The sequence below is a fragment of the Copadichromis virginalis genome, linkage group LG13 (assembly GCF_057382275.1).
Source record: "Copadichromis virginalis isolate Kocher_CV1m ecotype Utaka linkage group LG13, C_Virginalis_male_GT1.1, whole genome shotgun sequence".
Lineage (NCBI taxonomy): Eukaryota > Metazoa > Chordata > Actinopteri > Cichliformes > Cichlidae > Copadichromis > Copadichromis virginalis.
Window position 1 is genome coordinate 31,994,612 of NC_140630.1, and position 24,490 is coordinate 32,019,101.

The 24,490-nt window shown below is 44.7% G+C and overlaps 1 long non-coding RNA gene and 2 pseudogenes across 1 annotated transcript; 1 reads left to right on the plus strand and 2 right to left on the minus strand.

Moving 5' to 3' along the window:
• Positions 1 to 1,637: 1,637 nt before the first annotated feature.
• Positions 1,638 to 2,069, minus strand: LOC146695987 (uncharacterized). The gene is made up of 3 exons (XR_014923656.1): positions 2,028 to 2,069; positions 1,852 to 1,919; positions 1,638 to 1,718 (listed from the first exon to the last, which is right to left on the minus strand). It is a non-coding gene; the product is annotated as an uncharacterized LOC146695987 (long non-coding RNA).
• Positions 2,070 to 2,742: 673 nt separating this feature from the next.
• Positions 2,743 to 10,163, minus strand: LOC146695988 (uncharacterized; annotated as a pseudogene).
• A 7-nt stretch (positions 10,164 to 10,170) lies between these two features.
• LOC146695989 (carboxypeptidase D pseudogene) lies at positions 10,171 to 18,927 on the plus strand (annotated as a pseudogene).
• The last annotated feature ends 5,563 nt before the right edge of the window (positions 18,928 to 24,490 follow it).

Sequence of the window (24,490 nt, forward strand, 5' to 3'; positions counted from 1 at the left end):
TCCACTGAACCAGCACTGTCGATCTGAAAAACCCATAAAAATGGACATACACAATGTAAGCTTATGTGTCTGATTTTCATTCCTGTCACGGTCTGGCTGGCAGACCGTGGGGGATGTTGGAGAAAGGACCCAAACGCTGGACTTAGTGGAATGAGCAGTGGGTTTATTTACAGTGAGGTAAATGTACACCATACAATAAATCTCCAAAGTGCTCCCTCGACTCCCGTGACGTGTCTTCCCCTAAGTGCTGGTATTCCGTGCTCTCTGCTCCCGTGCCTACGCACACCCTGTGCGTCCTGCAGTCCCGTGTTCCGCTCTCCTGAGGGAAAAACAACAGACACCGCCGTTATGGCACCAACTCCAGCAGGCATACACTGACCAGTACTTTAAACACTGACATGCAGTCTAACTCAACGATCCTGCGCCGGAGGAAGCTCCATCGCTCTGTTAAGTAGCTCCCCCGACGAGCCCGATCAGAAGCAGGTGTGTGAGAACCTAGGCGTGACCGGCAGCCGGCAGGGCCACGCCCATCAGGCCTGCAGGTGGCTGTCCTTCATTCTTCAGTCACACCCGCAGACACCCACACACCCACACCAGTATGGAACACAAGAGCACAGTGCAGCAAACATACATCCAATACACTAATAACAATAATAATAACAATAACAATAATGGTTCACACTGTTCACGAACCCCGAGTCCCCGGAACCGGGTCCGTGACAATTCCTGTTTTTTCCCTACACAAAGAAAGAATATTTTAATTTCATACAGATGAAGAAACTGTAGTTCTATCCTGCATTCAAATCCTGCGCTGTCCTCACCTCTTGTAAAGCTTTCCCTATGTCGTCATCTGTGACTGAGGCAACTGTTGCTTTTACTGAAGTCTGGCCTACAAGATAATGTACCAGCTATTCTGACAGGAAATGGGGCCCTGGACCACCATGCACAACTGACACAGCTATCATCTTTCCTGCTAGGTAGTAGTCATTCTCCCTTACAGCTGTGAATGAATACAGTAAATGATAAACTCTCTCACACACACACACACACCTCTCTCTATCGATCGATCAGAGCCGATCGATGTCAGATCAATCGACCAGATAGACATACTAATGCTGTGTTGAAATAATCCAAAAAAATATTATGAGTTGCTTCTGATAATAATTTAAAAAAATTGATTTACAAGTCCCAAAAATGTTTTTAAATTAAGTTTATCAAACATCTGATCATTGCATACCCTTTGCATTGTAGACGAGGAATCGATGTCCTTCTGGTCCATCAAAAATGGGAAGATCTTTCATGTGTTTCATTAGCAGACTCAAAAACTCTCGTTTTGGGCCACCTGCATCAAGTCCTTCTTCTAGAATGCCAGCATCATCAGTAAATTTAACCAACATGTCATTGGTTTCAGAGTATGACAACCGCCTGAAACCCCTGACTGCTCCATCCCAGACATTTGCTCTTGAGATGTTGAATCTGCTGACACTTCCATGATGAATAGCACTGGATAAGTTTGCAATGATGTCAGGTAGAGTAATGTTAACGTCTTCCCTGTAATCACAAAAATGAAAGACAGAATGCAAGACTATACAATTTAGTGTTGTTATTTGAAGTAGTATTTGATATTTTACAGTGTTTTGGAATCCATCAGTGAAGTAACTTCAACCAGCTCTTCATCCTCGTCCTCAATGCATGGGGCACACAGGTCTGCATATTTACTGTTGAGAAATTATAATTCCAACATTAGAAAAACTTGTGTTGACCCTATAACTATCTTTACCCATTTCACAAACCCAATCCTGTACTGTAGTTACAGGTTTAAAATTACGTATAAGACACAATTTTATTTACCTATAGGGACTCATGACTGGATTTGTTTAGTTTTGGTGATCAAGATCCTCTGTATCAGATATTACAATCTGAAAAACAAGAAAAACAAGGATTGCATACTGTACATAAACATACATAGCATTGTATTATTTCAACAATAGCAAAAAACCTCATGCTGACATAAATTGCCCAAATACCTGACATGGCTGTATGGTAGATGAAGGTCCTGGAGCATGTCTGAAACAGAATAAGAGTATTGGAATTAAAATGTCCAGATAAGAAGCTCATACAGTTTAATATTTTTTATGATACCAACATTATAAAAATGCTATGAAACCAATAAATATTTTTATTAGGGCGGGGCAATAAAATAACAATATGTATTGCACTATACTTTTTTCTCAATGGAAATATGAGACTATTGCAATAGAGCTATCCATCCATTTTATATGCTGCTTATTCCTCTAATCCCTCTTTTTTTCATTGACATAAGAATAGTCAATCAATTCAATTCAATTTTATTTATTTATTTATATAGCGCCAAATCACAACAAAAGTCGCCTCAAGGCGCTTCATAGATACAGAGAAAAACCCAACAATCATATGACCCCCTATGAGCAAGCACTTTGGCAACAGTGGGAAGGAAAAACTCCCTTTTTTAGTTATCTGAAACGAATGTAATATGTTAATACATCTGTCTGTCTGAACGTATGACAGGAAATAAATATTTAAATCAAAACAAGCTTCTGAGGATTTCACATCTTACTTATGAGCAACGGCACATTTAATATGCACAAATCTAGCTGTTTATATTGTGATGTATATCAATATTCCCTGAAATAAAACAAAGAAATATTGTGACATATTGTATTGCCCAACTCTAATATATAGCAGAACAAGCTCTGAAATAACTTACTCCTTCTCTGCATGTTTACCATTAGGGGTACTCTGGTCTTGTGGTTTGAAAACCTAAGATGAAAAATATGCACTTTTCAAAGCTTTCAACAACTTCGTATTGCATTTAGATAGTTCATCAAAATAATAATAATAATTTTTTTAAAGAACATACAATCACACAATGAAAATAATCCACCCATGGATGTTACAGAATTATGATCATTAAAGAGAAAAAAATAGAGCACTCAGCCTGGGCCACTCACAGGCCTCTGGCATGGTGGAGGGGGAAAAAGTACACACCAATGTGTCTGCCTGGTTGAACTCAGCTGTGCTTCTTGATGTAATCACAATCTCAGGGTCTGAGTCTGAGGTACCATCCTCTGCAATCAGAGCTGAGAAAATAAACACATTATTAGTTGTTGTATATGTAAATACATCAAAATATAAAATTAACAAACCTTGTTTGAAGTGGCTCTCTGGGCAAATGAAAAGAGAAATCCTGTTGTAGTTCTTTCCTATTTCCTCTTTGTAGTCTGCCAGTCGGAGTGGCCTTTCTGTCCCAGGCACATTTATCACCTCTGTGCAGTCGGGATACAAAAGGACATATGGTCCCTCCACCAAGTCCTTGTTGAATGTTATCATTTTTTCTACAGCCTGCTTTCAGGAGGTCAGGGGCTGTAATTTCGGGGCTAATAAATAAGGGCAGTGTTTTCCCTCTTAGCGGTTTTAAGTCCGTTTGTTGTGACACCATTATTCCTATATTGATCTAGAAACAAATAATAAAAGCAAGATCACTTTAAGAATAATTGCCAAATCCTCGTTTATAAATTTACCTGTGATGGCTTACCTTGACAGGTTTACTCTGTAACTTGAGTTTAAATTTTGCTCCACAGTTGAAGGCTTGACGCTCTTTGAATTTTGATTTTTTGTACTCCATGAACTGCTTGTATGACGGACATGTTTGTTCTGGTTGAATGAAAAACGTTTAACATCAAAACGGGGTTATAAGCACTCTCCATTACTAAACGTAGACGAGAATACAGTATAAGGAAACATAAAAAGAAATCGGAGCCAAAATGGTAAATAAACGTGCTATTTAACTGAAATAGTATAGACTGTCTGAAGAGAAAAAAAGTGAGTAATATATCAAAATTACTTTGTACAGAATTTTTTGTATGTTTTGCATGCAGAGTTATTGACATGTAAAGATTGAGCAGCATAGGTCAGACGAGACAAACCCTCGGCTTTGGTGAGCAGTGTTCTACCCTTTAGGGACAAATCCCTTTGCAACCAATTGTTGAGGACATTTTGAGTTTTATTGATGATAGGGTTAAAGTTTAGAGCGTTCCTAGAATTCATATCCTTGGTAATAATGATTCCCAAATATGTTACACAACTTTTCACTGGGATACCGGAAACATAGGACACGGTACACTTGTTCACATCTTTAAGGAAGAGCACTGTGTCATCTGCCAGCTGACTGATAAAAATCTTTCTTCCTGAGGTCTGAGTCCAGCTTTCCAATGCCAGCCAGGTCACATGACACAGGGGTGTGCTCTGATGTCAGCAGGCAGGTCAGTGGATCCCTCTGGTGATGGATATATGGCAGTGAAACAGGAGGAGGCCTGAGAACAGATAGCAGGCTTAACTAGCAGGACAAAGTAGCATGTAGTACTTGAAGGAGTCATCACAGCCAATCAGTTCTCAGGAAAATGGAACATCACATAAATATTTCTCTTCTTTGATTTTCATCAATGTATTTCCTTTGATATATTTTCTGTCAATAGTTCTGCCTGATTAGAAGCTCATAGGCACTTCCTGTCACTCTACAATAAAATGATGTAAAGGCTGCCCTCTCTGCCCTCCCACTAGCTGACCTAACTGACACAAGTAAACTGTGCTAAGATACCCTACATGGACTAAGGTTCTTGGCCACATATATATAGATTTGCTTGGCTGTAGAAATCCATGTCATGGAGCTCCCAGCGCACATTTTTGATGCTTCTGTTTGTGGCAGAGGAGGTTTGGAGCTCTGCAGAGCCTTGGTGACTTTTACTGACTGTGCACCCCTACCCATTTATTATGAAGAAACAGCACAAAAGTTTTTGCTTTTTTTTCTATAATACAGATGTATGATTTAGATTTATACTTATGTGGCAGCTATTTACTGACCTGACAAAGTTATTGGAAATGATTTCATGTCATGAATTACACAAGTTATTTTCCATGAAAACTAAAAGTGGGGAGATTTAGATTGTCCAATCAATGTTGCTACTAATTCCCTGATTGATACATTTCTTTACATTTCCCCTTTTTTTTGTTGATTCAGAAATAATTCATTTATCAAATTAAACTCCAATTCCTGCAAGCTTTGACAAAGCTGAGCATGTTCGGTCTGTTGTGTATACAGTCGTGGCTCTAAATACAAACTGAAGTGGCAAAGTGCGCAAAAGCAAACTTTGTACTACTGACAAAACATGAGACCACAACTGTATTCATAACTCAGGCTGACTCAGGCTCTGTTAGAGCTTCTGCTCTGTAACCCTGTTTTGCTTGGCTTCAATAAGTCATTTCAGCCAGGGATGATTCTGAAGTTCCTCTAGGGTGAGGCGGTCTTCATGGTTCTGACAGAAACAACCCAACAGAAAACACTTGTCCTGCTAGACCTTAGTGCAGCGTTCGATACTGTCGACCATAATATCCTATTAGAGCGATTAGATCATGCTGTAGGTATTACAGGTACTGCACTGCAGTGGTTTGTATCATATCTATCTAATAGACTCCAATTCGTACATGTAAATGGAGAGTCTTCTTCACACACTGAGGTTAATTATGGAGTTCCACAGGGTTCAGTGCTAGGACCAATTCTGTTTACATTATACATGCTTCCCTTAGGCAGCATCATTAGAAGACATAGCATACATTTTCACTGCTATGCTGATGACACCCAGCTCTATCTGACCATGAAGCCAGATAACACACACCAATTAGTTAAACTGCAGGAATGTCTTAAAGACATAAAGACCTGGATGGCCGCTAACTTTCTGCTTCTTAATTCAGATCAAACTGAGGTTATTGTACTCGGCCCTGAAAAGCTTAGAAATATGGTATCTAACCAGATTCTTACTCTGGATGGCATTACCTTGGCCTCCAGTAACACTGTGAGGAACCTTGGAGTCATTTTTGACCAGGACATGTCCTTCAATGCACATATTAAACAAATATGTAAGACTGCTTTCTTCCATTTGCGCAACATCTCTAAAATTAGAAATATCCTGTCTCAGAGTGACGCTGAAAAACTAGTTCAAACTTGATGAAAAGCCTTCAGTTAATCCAAAATGCTGCAGCAAGAGTCCTGACAGGGACTAGAAAGAGAGAGCATATTTCTCCTGTTTTGGCTTCCCTTCATTGGCTTCCTGTTAAATCCAGAATTGAATTCAAAATCCTGCTCCTCACATACAAGGTCTTAAATAATCAGGCCCCACCTTATCTTAATGACCTTGTAGTACCATGTCACCCTATTAGAGCACTTCGCTCTCGCTCTGCAGGCCTACTTGTTGTTCCTAGAGTATTTAAAAGTAGAATGTGAGGCAGAGCCTTCAGTTTTCAGGCCCCTCTTCTGTGGAACCAGCTTCCAGTTTGGATTCGGGAGACAGACACTATCTCTACTTTCAAGATTAGGCTTCAAACTTTCCTTTTTGCTAAAGCATATAGTTAGGGCTGGACCAGGTGACCCTGAATCCTCCCTTAGTTATGCTGCAATAGACGTAGGCTGCCGGGGGATTCCCATGATGCATTGAGTTTTTCCTTTCCAGTCACCTTTCTCACTCACTATGTGTTAATAGACCTCTCTGCATTGAATCATATCTGTTATTAATCTCCGTCTTTCTTCCACAGCATCTCAAATTCAAATTCAAATTTTATTTGTCACACACACACAACCATACACAGTATGACATGGGGGTGAAATGCTTGTAGCTGTACAATGCCCGACCATTAAATGACAGAAGAAAAGTTTTACAATATTTACAATTTACTACAAAAATTTACAAATTAACTTAGGAATTTACAGTAAAGAATGTGCAAATAGCAGAAGAGATTATAAAGATTATAAAGATTATAAATTATAGGAATTATAGGATTATAGGAAATGTGTGGTGGTGCGTGTGGTGACGTGTATGAGAGTCCAGTCTTATAGTGACGTGTGTGGGAGAGTCCAGTCCTACACCTGGTTCAGGCCCCGAATAGCCTGGGGGAAGAAGCTCCTCTTCATTCTCTCTGTTTTGGCCTTAAGGGAGCGGAAGCGCTTCCCAGACCTCAACAGTGAGAAGAGTCCATTGTTGGGATGGGAGAGGTCCATCATAATCTTCCTAGCTTTGGACTTGCACCGCTTGGTGTAGATGGACAGCAGGTCAGGGAGCTCTGATTGAATGATGCGTTCTGCCGAGCGCACCACCCTTTGCAGATCTCGTCTGTCCTGCTTGGTGCTGTTCCCAAACCAGGTGCAGATGTTTGACGTCAGGACGCTCTCGATGGTGCAGGAGTAGAAGTTCTTGAGCACCTTCAGTGGCAGATGGAAGTCTCTAAGTCTTCTGAGGAAGAAGAGACGCTGACGGGCTTTCTTAACCAGGGTGTTGATGTGACAGGACCATGACAGGTCCTGAGTGATGTGGACACCCAGGTATCGGAAACTGTCCACTCTCTCCACTGGCGTGCCACTGATGATGAGGGGTTTGTAATTCCTCGCCTGCTTTGTAGTGAAGTCCACGATCAGCTCCTTAGTCTTGCTGATGTTTAGGAGGAGGTTATTCTCCTGGCACCAGGTCTCCAGGTTCCTAATCTCCTCCAGGTAGGCCGTCTCGATGTTGTCGGAGATCAGGCCCACAACAGCAGTGTCGTCAGCAAACTTGACAATGGAGGTGGTGTCGGATGTGGCTACACAGTCATAAGTGTACAGTGAGTACAGCAGGGGGCTTAAAACACAGCCCTGAGGCACTCCAGTGCTGAGTGAGATGGAGGGGGAGACTTGTTTTCCCACCCTCACTGATTGGGGTCTGTCTGTCTGTGAGGAAGTTGAGGATCCACTGACACAGTGATGAGCTGAGTCCTAGATCCGTCAACTTGGTGAAAAGCTTAGAGGGAATTATTGTGTTGAATGCTGAACTGTAGTCCACGAACAGCATCCTAACATAATTCCCTCTGCCAGTGTCCAGGTGACTCAGGGATGTGTGGAGCAGGTGAGATATGGCATCGTCTGTGGAACGATTAGTCCGGTAAGCAAACTGAAGTGAGTCGATGGTGGCAGGAAGTGAAGAAGTGATGTGATCTCTCATCAGTCTTTCAAAACACTTCATCACAATTGAAGTCAGTGCTACTGGACGGTAGTCATTGTGGCAAGCGGGCTGTTGTTTCTTTGGAACAGGGACAATAATGGACTGTTTGAAGCACGTGGGAACCACAGCTTGGGCCAGGGAGAGATTGAAGATCTCCGTGAACACCGGTGCTAGCTGGTCAGTGCAGGCTCTCAGGACCCGGCCAGGGATTGCATCTGGTCCTGCTGCCTTCCTGGTGTTCACCCTCCTGAAGGTGTTCCTCACGGCATGCTCTGTGATGACGAATGCATTTTCTTCACTGGTGCACTCCGAGCGCGCGCAGCCGTTTGTTGTTTTTATTGCTGCGGCGTCGAAGCGAGCATAAAACGTGTTCAGCTCATCAGCCAGTGAAGCATCGGCATTCATCATTGAAGAAGCTGGTCGTTTATAGTCCATTATAGTCCGCAGTCCTTTCCACAGGCTCCTAGAGTCACACTGTCGTAGCTGTGACTCTAGTTTTTCCCCGTAGCTCCGCTTTGCCTTTCGGACCGCGCTGCGCACGTTGTAGGACGCAGCCTTGTATAGGTCCATATTACCGGAGACAAGCCCTTCATTGTAGGCAGCGGTGCGTGATCTCAGAGCGTCGCGGATGTTTTTATCCACCCACGGCTTCTGGTTGGGAAACGTTCGGATGATAGTTCTTTCTGCTGTGTCGTCCGCTAGTTTCCCGATAAATCCCACAACCGCTTCCGTAAACATGTTGATGTCATCAGAGCTGCGCCGAAACATGTCCCAGTCTGCGTCATCCAGTGCGTCCTGCAGCGCGGCCACCGATTGGTCCGTCCAGCGAGCGACCTCCCTCCTGATTGGTGGTTGCTGCTTTAGCCTTTGTTTGTAAGCAGGTATGAGGAAGATGGCGGAATGGTCCGATTTTCCAAATGCCGGCAGGGGTTGAGCCTTGTAACAGTTCTTGAACGGGGTGTAGCAGTGGTCTAATGTCCTCGTGCCCCGGGTGGGGCAGTTGATGTGCTGGTGAAGGTTGTGAAATGTCCGTTTGAGATTCACTCTGTTAAAATCTCCCATAACAATGAGTGCGGAGTCCGCGTGAGGCGGAATGTAAACAGTGCAGGCAATGACCGCAGTGAATTCCCGAGGGAGATAGAAAGGGCGACATTTAACGATCAAAAGCTCCAGATTGGGCGAGCAAGAGCGTGTGAGTGGGGAGATGTTTGTGCTGTCGCACCATCTGTTGTTCACCATCAAACACACTCCACCACCTCTTTTCTTCCCCGACTCCATTGTCCTGTCCATGCGGTAAACCGAAAAGAACCCCGTTGGCTGCACGGCGTGGTCTGGTATCGCTGGGTTCAGCCAAGTCTCGGTGAAGCAGAGGAGGTTGCAGTCCCGAATGTCTCTCTGGAACTTGATTCTGGCTCTGAGGTCATCAAGCTTGTTCTCGATGGATTGAACATTGGCTAGCAGGATACTGGGCATGGGTGCGCGGTGTGCACGAGCCCGTAGCCTGTTCCTGATGCCGGTTCTTTTACCTCGAGGCCGTCGCTTAGGGTCGCGTCCTTTGTTCTCTCTCAGGATCTCCTTTGGCCAGGTTGGGTCCGGAGTTAAACATGGTGAAATGTTTGTGTATTGCAGACCAATAGAAACCAAAGTGTCTCTACTGTAGCGGATTTGTGTGTTTTGCATGATGCCCATGCAAGATTATCGCAGATATAGCAAAAAGTGACGAAAAACTGCAAAAAGTGGAGAAGTTAGGGCAGAGCATCCAGCACGGCAGCCGACCTCACCGGCGCCATTTTTTTCGAGATCTCGAGATCACAATTCGGATTGTCAATATAACACCCAGCCAAGAAGGCAGATGAAACCTCAAACTGTCCCACAAGGAGGGGACACAACACTGGCTCAGAAGACAGGTCAACATGGTGGCTGACTGGGAACGTGTCTCGATGACGCTGAAACTAAACGTTTGCAGTCGTTAGCCCAGAAATACCCTCACGTGGCTGGCCTGTCGACTGTGGGGCAGTCCGTGGAGGGCAGGCAGCTGTGGGTGATGCGGATCGCCAGGGACCCCGACAGAAAGTCACTGGGGAAGCCTAAATTTGGATACATTGGGAACATGCACGGCAACGAGGCCGTGTCCAGACAGGTGCTGGTTTGCCTGCTGGCCAGATACGGGGAGGAAGAGCGCATCACTGAACTGGTTAACGGCACAGATGTTTGCATTGTTCCCGGCATGAGTCCCGATGGCTTTGAGAGGTCCACAGAGGGGGACTGCAGTGGTGATCACAGTGGTCGAAATAACGCCAAAAATAAGGACCTAAGCGGAGGCTTTCCTGACCAGTTCGACAAGTCTAACGTGGATCCAGCTGATATCCCCGAGGTGATGGAGGTGATGAGATGGATCCAGGAGATGGGATTTGTGCTGTCGGGGGGCCTGCATGGTGGCACTTTGGTTGCCAGTTACCCTTTTGATGACTCAGCCTCCCACGAGCAAGAAGGTCACTACAGCCCGTCGGCAGACGATGGTCTGTTTCGCCAACTGGCCCTGGTATACAGGGAGTGCAGAATTATTAGGCAAGTTGTATTTTTGAGGAATTTTATTATTGAACAAGAAACATGTTCTCAATGAACCCAAAAAACTCATTACTATCAAAGCTGAATGTTTTTGGAAGTAGTTTTTAGTTTGTTTTTAGTTTTAGCTATTTTAGGGGGATATCTGTGTGTGCAGGTGACTATTACTGTGCATAATTATTAGCCAACTTAACAAAAAACAAATATATACCCATTTCAATTATTTATATTTACCAGTGAAACCAATATAACATCTCCACATTCACAAATATACATTTTTAATTGCACCTTAGAACACACATGCATCAACACTACAATGAGCGGGTGGAGGGAGGTTTGGAGTCTTCTCTCACCCCCGTTCTCTGCGGCCTGCTGGAGCGGGGGGGCTAGGAGGAGGAGTTGGCCGTCCGACTGCGGTCTGGAGTGTGGGGCCTCCCTGCTGCTGCGGAGTCGGGGTGGTCTGCCTCTCCCCACCGCAGGGAAAAGGGTAACACCACCTGGGTCTGGGTGCAGTTCCCCCCCTCCAGGGGCAAGGGTACCTAGACCCGGTTTGTAGAGTACGCTTGGGGAGTGTGATCGTGTGTACAGTGTCTCTTTACGTCTGTCTCCACGTTGGTTGAGTGTGGAGTAAGTGCATATGAGAGCATGAGGGTGGGAATGGATGTTTGTATCTGTGTGTGCCTGTATGTCTGTGTCTATATGTCAGGTTGAGTATCAGACGCCACCTCTCTGGGGACATCTCAGGCCCTCCAAGGTTTGGAGGCCTATCTCCACCCACCACCACTTCCCCTGCCAGTGGCGGACTCCCTCAGACATCGGTGCATTGGTGGTTCTTTATGTCTGGGGATGGGCGTCCGGGTACACACCGGCTCACTCCTTGGCAGCCGCTTATCGGGGCCTGGAGCCTGGGGCTCGCTCGGGCCACTTCGGAGGTGGGGTGCCCCCGGCCTCTCGGCCTGGGGCTCGGTCACTCAGGCACAGCTGGCTGCCGGCGGAGCTCACGGGCGCGTCACTGCAACTCCCCCTGGCTTCTGCTCCGCGGCTGCTGAGTGAGCCCTCATCTGGGACTCTCCTCAGCTCTTACTGGGACAGTGGCGCGGCTGCCCCTCTGTTGGTCTTCCTTGGTCTCTTGTGTTCTGGGGGCCTCTGCATGTCTGGAGTTTTGATCTCCTCCATACCTGCTTCATACCCTGGAGGACGGGGCTGTGTCTCCCCACACTCCCTAGCAGATCGTTACATGGAGAAACCTTTGGAATGCAAGCATGCTGATCCACACAGGTATGCACACAGGTGTCCACACGGGTATTCACAGACGCGGACTACAGCTTTCTTGGCTGCTGCCTCAAAGCACACTGTGCGCTGTCTATCTTGCGTGCTGCACAATATCGTTTATTATTTAGTATCTACTGATATCTACTGCTAGCTAGTTTATTGTGATGGTGCTGTGTTTTTTTTATTATGTTGCTCTTTGTTGTTTGCTTTCTCTTCTGTTTTTTTTCTCCATACAGGTGACCCAGGTGTTTTTTTGTTTTGTTTTTCTTCTTTTTTTTCCTTTTCTTTCTTCCCCCCTTCTCACCGTCTCTTCTCCCCTTTGGTTTTCTTTCTCTCCCTCTTTCTTTCATTCTTTCTCCCTGTCCTATCCCCCAGTCATGTCTGCATGTTAATGCAGCACTACGGGCAATACCTACAACCACGATTACCGACACTAACAAGCTGATCTACAATACGGCAACAGTGATCAGTGAGATGCTTGGCTACAAGTTGAACAGCGACAAGGGGCAGTACCCTCCATGGAGAAGGAGGCTAGAGGGCAAGATCAAAGTAGCATGGAGGGAGGTTAGCCAACTAACGGAGTTGCAGAAAGGTGCGACAAATAAGGTGCCTACGAAATACAGCAAGCTGTCCATACCTGAGGCCTTGGAAACTGCCAAGCAAAGACTCACAGCCTTGGCCAGCCGCTTGAGGAGGTACACCAGAGAGATAGAAGGCAGGAGAATAAACCAGCTGTTCTCCACAGAACCAGCAAAGGTGTACTCTCAGTGGCAAGGGAACAATAAGAGAACAGCACCACCAAGGCTGGAGACGGAGCAATACTGGAAGAGCATCTGTCTGTGAGGAAGTTGAGGATCCACTGACACAGTGATGAGCTGAGTCCTAGATCCGTCAACTTGGTGAAAAGCTTAGAGGGAATTATTGTGTTGAATGCTGAACTGTAGTCCACGAACAGCATCCTAACATAATTCCCTCTGCCAGTGTCCAGGTGACTCAGGGATGTGTGGAGCAGGTGAGATATGGCATCGTCTGTGGAACGATTAGTCCGGTAAGCAAACTGAAGTGAGTCGATGGTGGCAGGAAGTGAAGAAGTGATGTGATCTCTCATCAGTCTTTCAAAACACTTCATCACAATTGAAGTCAGTGCTACTGGACGGTAGTCATTGTGGCAAGCGGGCTGTTGTTTCTTTGGAACAGGGACAATAATGGACTGTTTGAAGCACGTGGGAACCACAGCTTGGGCCAGGGAGAGATTGAAGATCTCCGTGAACACCGGTGCTAGTTGATCAGCGCAGGCTCTAAGGACCCGGCCAGGGATTGCATCTGGTCCTGCTGCCTTCCTGGTGTTCACCCTCCTGAAGGTGTTCCTCACGGCATGCTCTGTGATGACGAATGCATTTTCTTCACTGGTGCACTCCGAGCGCGCGCAGCCGTTTGTTGTTTTTATTGCTGCGGCGTCGAAGCGAGCATAAAACGTGTTCAGCTCATCAGCCAGTGAAGCATCGGCATTCATCATTGAAGAAGCTGGTCGTTTATAGTCCGAAGTCCGAAGGGAGAAGGATGCAACCCATAACGGCAATGCTCAGTGGCTAGAGGATCTGAGGGCTCACCACAGCGACCTCCCTGAACAGGGTCCAGTAACCATCACAGTGGCAGATATCCAAGAAAGGGTCTCCAGTATGAAGAGTTGGACAGCACCAGGGCCTGACATGGTTCACGCCTACTGGCTGAAGAAGCTGACTGCACTCCACGAGCGTCTGGCAGCACAAATGAACCAGCTGCTAGTTAACAAGAGACACCCAGAATGGCTAACTGAAGGCCGGACGGTCCTGATCCCCAAGGACCCCAAGAAGGGACCGGTCCCCTCCAACTACCGACCAATAACCTGCCTCAGTACTACATGGAAGCTCCTGTCAGGCATCATATCGGCTAAGATGAACAGGCACATGGGTCAATACATGAGCGGGACACAGAAAGGAATTGGCAAGAATACCAGAGGCGCAAAACACCAGCTACTGGTAGACAGAACAATCAGCCGAGACTGCAAGACCAGACTGAAAAACCTGTGCACTGCCTGGATTGATTACAAGAAGGCCTATGACTCAATGCCCCACAGCTGGATACTGGAATGCCTAGAATTGTACAAGATCAATGGGACCCTAAGAGCCTTCATCAGGAACTCAATGGGGATGTGGCGTACAACACTAGAGGCCAACTCCAAGCCCATAGCACAAGTCACCATCAAGTGCGGGATCTACCAAGGAGATGCTCTGTCCCCACTGCTGTTCTGCATAGGCCTGAACCCCCTCAGTGAGATCATTAACAAGACTGGCTACGGATACCGACTACGGAACGGAGCAGTTGTCAGCCACCTCCTGTACATGGATGACATCAAGCTGTATGCCAAGAGTGAACGAGACATCGATTCACTGATCCACACTACCAGGCTATACAGCAATGACATTGGAATGTCGTTCGGACTGGAGAAGTGTAGTCGGATGATAACAAAGAGAGGGAAGGTAGTCAGAACTGAGGGGATTGAACTACCAGAAGGCAACATTGCAGACATAGAGGACAGTTACAAGTACCTGGGGATCCCGCAGGCAAATGGGAACCATGAAGAGGCCGCTAGAAAAGCTGCAACCACCAAGTACCTGCAGAGGGTCAGGCAAGTCCTGAGGAGTCAGCTGAATGGTAAGAACAAGATCCGGGCCATCAACACGTACGCCCTGCCCGTGATCAGGTACCCTGCTGGGGTAATAGGCTGGCCAAAGGAGGAGACAGAAGCCACTGACATAAAGACAAGAAAGCTCCTTACCATGCATGGAGGGTTTCACCCCAAATCCAGCACCCTGAGGCTGTACGCTAAGCGGAAGGAAGGGGGCCGGGGACTGGTGAGTGTCAGCACCACAGTCCAGGATGAGACAAGGAACATCCAAGAATACATTGGGAAGATGGCCCCAACTGACCGAGTGCTCAGTGAATACCTCAGGCAGCAGAAACCCAAGAAAGAGGAGGGAGACGAGGAACCATCATGGAAGGACAGGCCCCTGCACGGTATGTACCACCGGCAGATAGAGGAGGTGGCTGATATCCAGAAATCCTACCAGTGGCTGGACAAAGCTGGACTGAAAGACAGCACAGAGGCACTAATCATGGCAGCACAAGAACAAGCTCTGAGCACAAGATCCATAGAGGCTGGGGTCTATCACACCAGGCAAGACCCCAGGTGCAGGCTGTGTAAAGATGCCCCAGAGACAATCCAGCACATAACAGCAGGGTGCAAGATGCTAGCAGGCAAGGCATACATGGAACGCCATAACCAAGTGGCCGGCATAGTGTACAGGAACATCTGTGCCGAGTATAACCTGGAAGTCCCGAGGTCAAAATGGGAGATGCCCCCAAGGGTGGTGGAGAATGACCGAGCTAAGATCCTGTGGGACTTCCAGATACAGACGGACAAAATGGTGGTGGCTAACCAACTGGACATAGTGGTGGTAGACAAACAGAAGAAGACGGCCGTAGTGATCGATGTAGCGGTTCCGAATGACAGCAATATCAGGAAGAAGGAACACGAGAAGCTGGAGAAATACCAAGGGCTCAGAGAAGAGCTCGAGAGGATGTGGAGGGTGAAGGTAACGGTGGTCCCCGTGGTAATCGGAGCACTAGGTGCGGTGACTCCCAAGCTAGGCAAGTGGCTCCAGCAGATCCCGGGAACAACATCGGAGATCTCTGTCCAGAAGAGCGCAGTCCTGGGAACAGCTAAGATACTGCGCAGGACCCTCAAGCTCCCAGGCCTCTGGTAGAGGACCCGAGCTTGAAGGATAAACCGCCCGCAGGGGCGTACTGGGTGTTTTTATATATATATACACTCAACAAAAATATAAACGTAACACCTTTGTTACTGCTCCCATTCCCCATGGGATGGACGTAGAGACCTAAAATTCATTTCAGATACACAATATAACCATCCCTTCCAAACAGTGGTCACAAATCAGTCCAAATGTGTGGTAGTGGGCACATCTGCCATATTGAGATAATCCATCCCACCTCACAGGTGTGCCACATCAGGATGCTGATCTGACATTATGAGTAGTGCACAGGTGTACCTCAGACTGCCCACAACAAAAGGCCACCCTGGAATGTGCAGTTTTTTGCGCTATTGGGGGTCTGGGGACCCAGAACCGGTCAGTATCTGGTGTGACCACCATTTGCCTCATGCAGTGCAACACATCGTCGCATGGAGTCTATCAGATTGTCAATTGTGGCCTGTGGAATGTTGGTCCACTCCACTTCAATGGCTGTGCAAGGTTGTTGGATATTCGTGGGAACTGGTACACGCTGTCGTATACGCCGGTCAAGCACATCCCGAACATGCTCAATGGGTGACATGTCCGGTGAGTATGCTGGCCATGCAAGAACTGGGACATTCTCAGCTGCCATCTGCCCTGAACAATGTGAACCATGATTCATTCGTGAAGCGCACACCTCTCCAACGTGCCAGACGCCATCGAATGTGAGCATTTGCCCACACAAGTCTGTTACGGCGACGAGCTGGAGTCAGGTCAAGACCCCGATGAGGACGACGGGCATGCAGTTGAGCGTCCCTGAGACGGTTTCTGACAGTTTGTGCAGAAATTGTTTGGTTGTGCAAACCAATTGTTGCAGCAGCTGTCTGGGTGGCTGGTCTCAGACGATCTTGGAGGTGAACCTGCTGGATGTGGAGGTCCTGGGCTGGTGTGGTTACACGAGGTCTGCGGTTGTGAGGCCGGTTGGATGTGCTGCCATATTCTCTGAAACACCTGTGGAGACGGCTTATGGTTGAGAAATGAACATTCAATGCACGGGTGACAGATCTGGTTGACATTCCTGCTGTCAGCATGCCAATTGCACGCTCCCTCATTGCTTGTGGCATCTGTGGCATTTTGCTGTGAGACAAAACTGCACATTCCAGGGTGGCCTTTTGTTGTGGGCAGTCTGAGGTACACCTGTGCACTACTCATGATGTCAGATCAGCATCCTGATGTGGCACACCTGTGAGGTGGGATGGATTATCTCAATATAGCAGATGTGCCCACTACCACACATTTGGACTGATTTGTGACCACTGTTTGGGAGGGATGGTTATATTGTGTATCTGGAATGAATTTTAGGTCTCTACGTCCATCCCATGGGGAATGGGAGCAAAAACAAAAGTGTTGCGTTTATATTTTTGTTCAGTATGTATATATATATATATATATATATATATATATATATATATATATATATATATATATATATATATATATATATATATATATATATATATATATATATATCAACAACCCTTGGTTTTCTCCTCAGCTCTCCAGTCTACTAAAAAAAAAAGGGATGCTGCCTGGGCTAAGTGTCACAGTCCTGGGTCTCCTGACCCAGCGTTTTTAGTTCTTTGTGATGTTTGTATTATTGTACTTGTGAGTTATTCTATGGTTTCTAGTTTCGATCCCTTGCCCTTCATGTTTCTCTGTGTCCCCTCTGTTCTGTGTAAGTCTGTGTCTGCATGTTGAGTTCCCCTCTGTGTCTTTCGGTTCTTAGAGTCCTCTGCCTTATGGTTTATATCTCTGTGTTTCTTAGTTGCTGTCTCCACTGTGTCAAGTTCGTGTCTCTGTGTGAAACTTCCTGTTTTACTTTGAAGGTCCGTGTCTTATGTGAATGCATCCTGCTTTGCTTGTCTCGTCAGTCCTGATTTCTCCCAGCTGTGCCCTCCTTCTGTGTCTCATTCCCCTCGTTACTCCCCAGTGTATTTAAACCCTGTGTTTCTCTGAGTCAGTGTTGCGTCGTCCCTCATGCTGTGTGGATCTCCCTGTGTCTCCCTGTGAGTTTTAGTCCATTGTTTCCCAGTTTAGCTTAGTTTACTTTGTATGCTCATTTTTCTGTGACCAGCCAATAAAGCTGTGATTTTGAGTTCATCCCCTGAGTCTGAGTCCTGCATTTTGGGTCCAACTCCTGCCTGCCGCACAGCGATTCATGACACTAAGGCCAGAAGATCTAAATCCGAAGCGGACTGGCTGATTTTTAGACAGCTCAGAAACCGTTCAACTCCCTTAATTAAAAAGGCCAAATCAGAATTCTATCTTTCAAAAACTACTAAACATTTGAACGATCCTAAAAAAGTCTGGAAAATAATAAAATCTTCTTAAGGGGACATAACTACAAATGAGACGCCAACTTTTGTTGTAAAAGACTCTTTTACACTTTAACAGAGAAATGCGACATTCTAAACTGCTTTAATGAGCATTTTGTTTCTTCAGGATCTCTATTTGAATCTTTATATCCAGATTTAAAATAGCTTAATCAACAAGAGGCTCTCTCTGCAACCGCTCAAACTGAATCTGTGGTCCAACCCTTCAGTTTTTCTCCGCTAAATGTTTTTGAGGTCCACAGGGCTTTAAATCTGTTGGCTCTAAATAAATCTGCAGGACCAGATCAACTTGATCCCTATTTTCTTAAGTTGGCTGCAGATTTTATAGCAGAACCGATAACTTACATTTTTAATCTTAGCCTCTCGAACAGTGAGATCCCTGTAATATGGAAATCTGCCTATGTTCTCCCTTTGCTCAAAGGAGGTGATCCTTCAGATGTTAATAACTACAGGCCCATATCTAAATTGTGTGTTCTAGAAAAGTTCTAGAAAAGTTCATTAGTGAACAACTGAAAGACTTCTTTAATTCAGTTCTTTCCCAACATCAGTCAGGATTCAGAAAACAACACAGCACAATAACTGCTGCTATTAAAGTGGTTAATGACATTGTTGATTCAATGGACTGCAAAAAATACTGTGCTGCTCTTTTTCTTGATTTGTCAAAAGCTTTTGACACAGTTGACCATGCTATTTTATTAAATAGACTAAACAATATTGGTCTATCTGTAAATGCTGTAAGTTGGTCTTCAAATTACTTGTCAGCAAGAAAACAGTGTGTCCGTGCTGCTGGGTCTTCTTCCTCTTTTCTCCCAGTATCCAAAGGAGTTCCGCAGGGCTCCATATTAGGACCATTGCTATTTTCTCTTTACATAAACAACCTTTGTGATAATTTGTCAAATGCAGCATTTCATCTTTATGCAGATGATACAATTATTTATTGTTCATCCCCTTCAGTAGCACAAACCCTGCAATTTCTGCAGTCTGCCTTTAACTCAACTTAAGTTGGTGTTAAATCAAGAGAAATCCAAGTTCATGTTATTCTCAAATGGCAAAGAGTTGTTAGCTACGTCTCCTAAGATTAAAACAATTCAAGGATCTGAAATTGAAATGGTCACATCTTACAAGTATCTAGGGATCAACATAGATCAGAATTTGGCATTTAAGACTCACATTCAAAGGCTTGTGTCGAAGTTAAAACTAAAACTAGGTTACTTTTTTAGGAACCAATCCTGTTTCTCCCTCCAAGTGAGAAAACATTTGATTCGTGCAACCTTTTTACCTTTATTGGATTATGGTGACCTGCTTTTTATGAATGCACCTGCCCACTACCTAAAGAGGTTGGATACTGTGTACCATTGTGCTTTAGGTTTTATTACTGGCTATGGAAATCGTGTACATCATTGTTCTTTGTATGCTGCTGCTAAATGCCCATCTTTGCATATTCGCAGACTCTCCCATTGGTTGATCTTTATCTATAAATCTCTCCTTGGGCTGGTTCCATCTTATTTATGTGTTTATATGTGTAAAAACCACAACCAATACAGCCTTCGTTCGCACAATATCATACAATTTATTGTCCCGAAAATCAGAACAGAATTGGGGAAAAAGGCTTTTAAATACGCTGCCCCTGCTTCCTGGAATAATCTGCAGAAGGAACTGAAATTATCAGAATTGGTTACCTTGGGAGAGTTTAAGTCTGTCTTAAAGGAACGAGAAAACAGCTCTTTTACTCAGTGTGATTGTTTTTAATGTACTCTTAATTTGATCTGTTATTGTATATTTTACACATGTTGGTATGGCATATTGTATTTGTTTTAAATGTTATATACCTATGTGGTATGTGACTTTTGTTGCCATGATGCCAGGTCTCTCTTGGAAATGAGATTTTTAATCTCAATGAGATTTTTTTTACCTGGATAAATAAAGGACTAATAAAAAAAACAAAAAGTCTTTATCCTGTCTTCTTTCTCTCACCCAACCAATCACAACAGATGGCCCCGGCCCTCCCTGAGCCTGGTTCTGCCGGAGGTTTCTTCCTGTTAAAAGGGAGTTTTTCCTTCCCACTGTTGCCAAAGTGCTTGCTCATAGGGGGTCATATGATTGTTGGGCTTTTCTCTGTATCTACTGTACAATATAAAGCACCTTGAGGTGACTTTTGTTGTGATTTGGCGCTATATAAATAAAAGTGAATTGAATTAAACACGGTGGCACGGTGGTTAGCACTGTTGCTGCACAGCAAGAAGGTCCTGAGTTCAATTCCACCATCAGGCCAGGGTCTTTCTGTGTGGAGTTTGCATGTTCTCCCCATGTTTACGTGGGTTCTCTCCGGGTACTCCGGCTTCCTCCCACTGTCCAAAGACATGCACTTATTGTGGATAGGTTAATTGGTTAATCCAAATTGCCCATAGGTGTGAATGTGCGAGTGAATGTGAGTGCAAATGGTTGTCTGTCTCTGTGTGTTGGCCCTGCGACAGACTGGCGACCTGTCCAGGGTGTGCCCCACCTCTCGCCCTATGACAGCTGGGATAGGCTCCAGCGACCCTGAAAAGGATAAGCAGACGTGAATGGATGGATGGATGAATTAAACTTGTAATCTGTTCAGAAATACAATAGAGTGGTTTGAGTTTATATGTTGGTGTGTATATAAGTCTGCGTGTGCATTAGTGATACAGATAACACTGAAAACAGAATTCTCAAGCCTTGTAATGCGACAGGTTAAAGAATTAACATTCAGCTTACCCTCTGAAATGTCAGTGTGCATCTCAGATGTGTTGTTGTCATCAGGGATGATGTGATGTACCAGCCAATCCATCACCGCACCCAGCTGCAAAACTGTGACGCAATCTGCTGTGGTGTGTTAAGGTTCAAAATTGAGGAGGGAGAGTACAAACAACTCTTGGTCCAGAGGGTCTTTGGTCAAACAATGATTTTAATGAACACACGTGTGGGAAGACACTCTGTACGCAGACAGCCAGTAGTCCTCGACTTAATCAAAGCATGAACAGATATTTTATAGCATCAGGGTTTGATTTACTGACGCCCCTTCATGCGTCACAGATACATTTTATACATAGATCAGACTTTTAACCCAGAAGATCATCTTCTATTTTCATGGCTAGCCCTTCCTGTCTACCTTTCAGTTCTTGTCTTGTTCCTCTTTCTTGCCGAGACAACAAGGAACGGTTCCTCTTTTACCGAGACACTTTTGCAGTTACAACCAGACATGAGTAATCTCTCCTCTAAATAAATTTAACTCTATGTGTGTGTGTGTCACGACCTCACATGCTCTTTGTGTCACCTCTTCACCTACTGTCTGTGTCTCGTCCTCAAATGCTCTTTCTCAATTCACCTGTTGCACTTCTGACCTTTTACCAGACCAGAAGCTCACTGAGACTATGTGTATGTCTTCTACTAAATAAATGTTTTAACCAAGAACCTCTACTAAAACCTTAATATAAAATGATCTGATATATAAGTGTTTTGTAAGCATGTATTGCAATTCCTTCTATGTTCTAGTTTTCCCTCAGCATGGATCATCTAGACACTCTCACTAGATGAAGCTTAAGACCTTTAAAGAACCTGAACATCAACTCAAATAAGCACAGATATGCAATATGTATAAAATAGTTATAACTGCACCTGGAATACAAAGTTAATTTAATACCTGTATGCATAAAACCTTAAAGCCTTCTTAAAGCTATCTGTTACATTGTTAAAGCCTCGTCTTAGCCTGCTGCTCAAAATAACTTCCTGCTTTCACTTCTGCATACAACTTCCTGTCAGCCTGCAACTCAGTCTTTCTGAAAGAGACACTGTTTAACCCCTGAATGCAATATAAACTCCAGATTATATTATTAATGCAATGGTAATGATGACAATTATTTAACAATAGCAGTAAAATAATTTCCCTGCTCCACAGGTGGCATTAAAGTCCTGCCAGTTTACAGCGGCTGATTTGGTCCCTAAAATCCAGAAAGTAATTATTCATGGTAAGGAATTCATGTGGACACTAAACGTGTGGGCAGGCAAGGACATTTAAACAGTGAGGCTGACAACCTACCATTTCTTCATGTGACTGCTTCTGGTCTAAAAGGGACTCCAACACCAAAATCGATGAATTTGACACATAGAAATGCTGGATGATCAGGCAATGTGTCAAACACAATATTGTCTGGCTTAATGTCTCGATGGTAGACACCCTTGGATTGCATTTCAGCGGCTGCATGTACCAGCTGTCTCATTATGACCAGACAGACAAATGAAAAACCTGTTCAAATAATCAGATTTACATTATCCATTAAAGTTTGCCATATATGTCATCTTGACCTTAACCTCCCTCTCGTGCACAAAGATTCTTCTGTTTGCCAGGTAGGCTTCCAAGTCTATGTTTTTTTGGCCTTTAAAAGAGCATAATGAGTTCGTCTTCCAAGTCATACCAGTCGTTTAAAATGGGCGTCACATTGCTGCTCGTACCCTCTGGTCCTGCCCCCACTTTTATTAGCAATGCCACCTCCTTGGGAATCTCGGTCATTTTACCATTAAGAAGCTTGAGAAACAGAACATCAAGGTCAGTGTTCAAACATTAGGCCCTTTGAGGTACACGTTGGGGGAAAACAACAGAAAAAGACAAACATTTCTTACCACTGGTAGGTAGCTGACTAAAAACTGAGCAACATGCTTAATCACCACCTGCATTACAGAGAAAATGTGTTATAGAAAAAGAGAACAGGAGGAACTAGAAGAATTGTAAAGTGCACACATAAGAAGCCTGTTGGGTTTGTGTTTCCACAAACCCCACTAATTCTAGAGACTTATTCATCATGAAGAAAACAAGACAGTCGATCGATCGATTATTTGCACAAGGGAGGCCTCGTCTGTGTCCACCACGAAAATGACCCCCAGATCTGACCTCCTCCTGCTACCTTTTATTGGGAGACAGTTCACACAAAACACATCAGAACAAATCCACGCCCACATGGTTCTAAGACAAAGCATTTTATGTATATGTGTGAACTTCTGTCTGTGTGTGTGTGTGTGTGTGTGTGTGTGTGTGTGTGTGTGTGTGTGTGTCAGACCTCCTGCTGACCAAAGGGTCATAAACGCAGGAAGCTTACATCAAAAGAAACAAATCTTTCAGATAGGATGTATCTACAATAAAACCTCCCCCAGCACAGAGTGGTTGGAGAGGTGGTCAGGATCAAAGGAATGGCTTTGATCCTACTGCTTGAACTAAGACTGTACAAATTTAAGAAACACAATGGCAACATTCAACAATTAGACTTAACAAAGCCATACTGGGAAATTGTCTTCTCTGCGTTTTCCAAAGAAGACAGTCCCAAAGCCTCCTTCGCCCAGCTTACCCTGCTCTTCGTATTTTTCTTCTAAGTCCTCTAAAGAGAGACAAAACAAACACAGGGGTTGTGATTAGTTGTATGTAGGAAAGCTGACTTTGCCTCAATGTACACATTCATACAGTCTTTGTTAGAAGCTTCCTAGTGATTAATTCAATTCAATTCAATTTTATTTATATAGTGCCAAATCACAACAAAAGTCGCCTCAAGGCGCTTCATAGATACAGAGAAAAACCCAACAATCACATGACCCCCTATGAGCAAGCACTTTGGCGACAGTGGGAAGGAAAAACTCCCTTTTAACAGGAAGAAACCTCTGGCAAAACCAGGCTCAGGGAGGGGCGGGGCCATCTGCTGCGACCGGTTGGGCTGAGAGAAGGAAGACAGGATAAAAGACATGCTGTGGAAGAGAGACAGAGGTTAATAACAGATATGATTCAATGCAGAGAGGTCTGTTAATACATAGTGAGTGAGAAAGGTGACTGGAAAGGAAAAACTCAATGCATCATGGGAATCCCCCGGCAGCCTACGTCTATTGCAGCATAACTAAGGGAGGATTCAGGGTCACCTGGTCCAGCCCTAACTATATGCTTTAGCAAAAAGGAAAGTTTGAAGCCTAATCTTAAAAGTAGAGATAGTGTCTGTCTCCTGAATCCAAACTGGAAGCTGGTTCCACAGAAGAGGGGCCTGAAAACTGAAGGCTCTGCCTCCCATTCTACTTTTAAATACTCTAGGAACAACAAGTAGGCCTGCAGAGAGAGAGCGGAGCGCTCTAATAGGGTGATATGGTACTACAAAGTCATTAAGATAAGATGGGGCCTGATTATTTAAGACCTTGCATGTGAGGAGCAGGATTTTGAATTCAATTCTGGATTTAACAGGAAGCCAATGAAGGGAAGCCAATACAGGAGAAATATGCTCTCTCTTTCTAGTCCCTGTCAGGACTCTTGCTGCAGCATTTTGGATCAGCTGAAGGCTTTTCAGCGAGTTTTTTGGACATCCTGATAATAATGAATTACAGTCGTCCAGCCTGGAAGTAATAAATGCATGAACTAGTT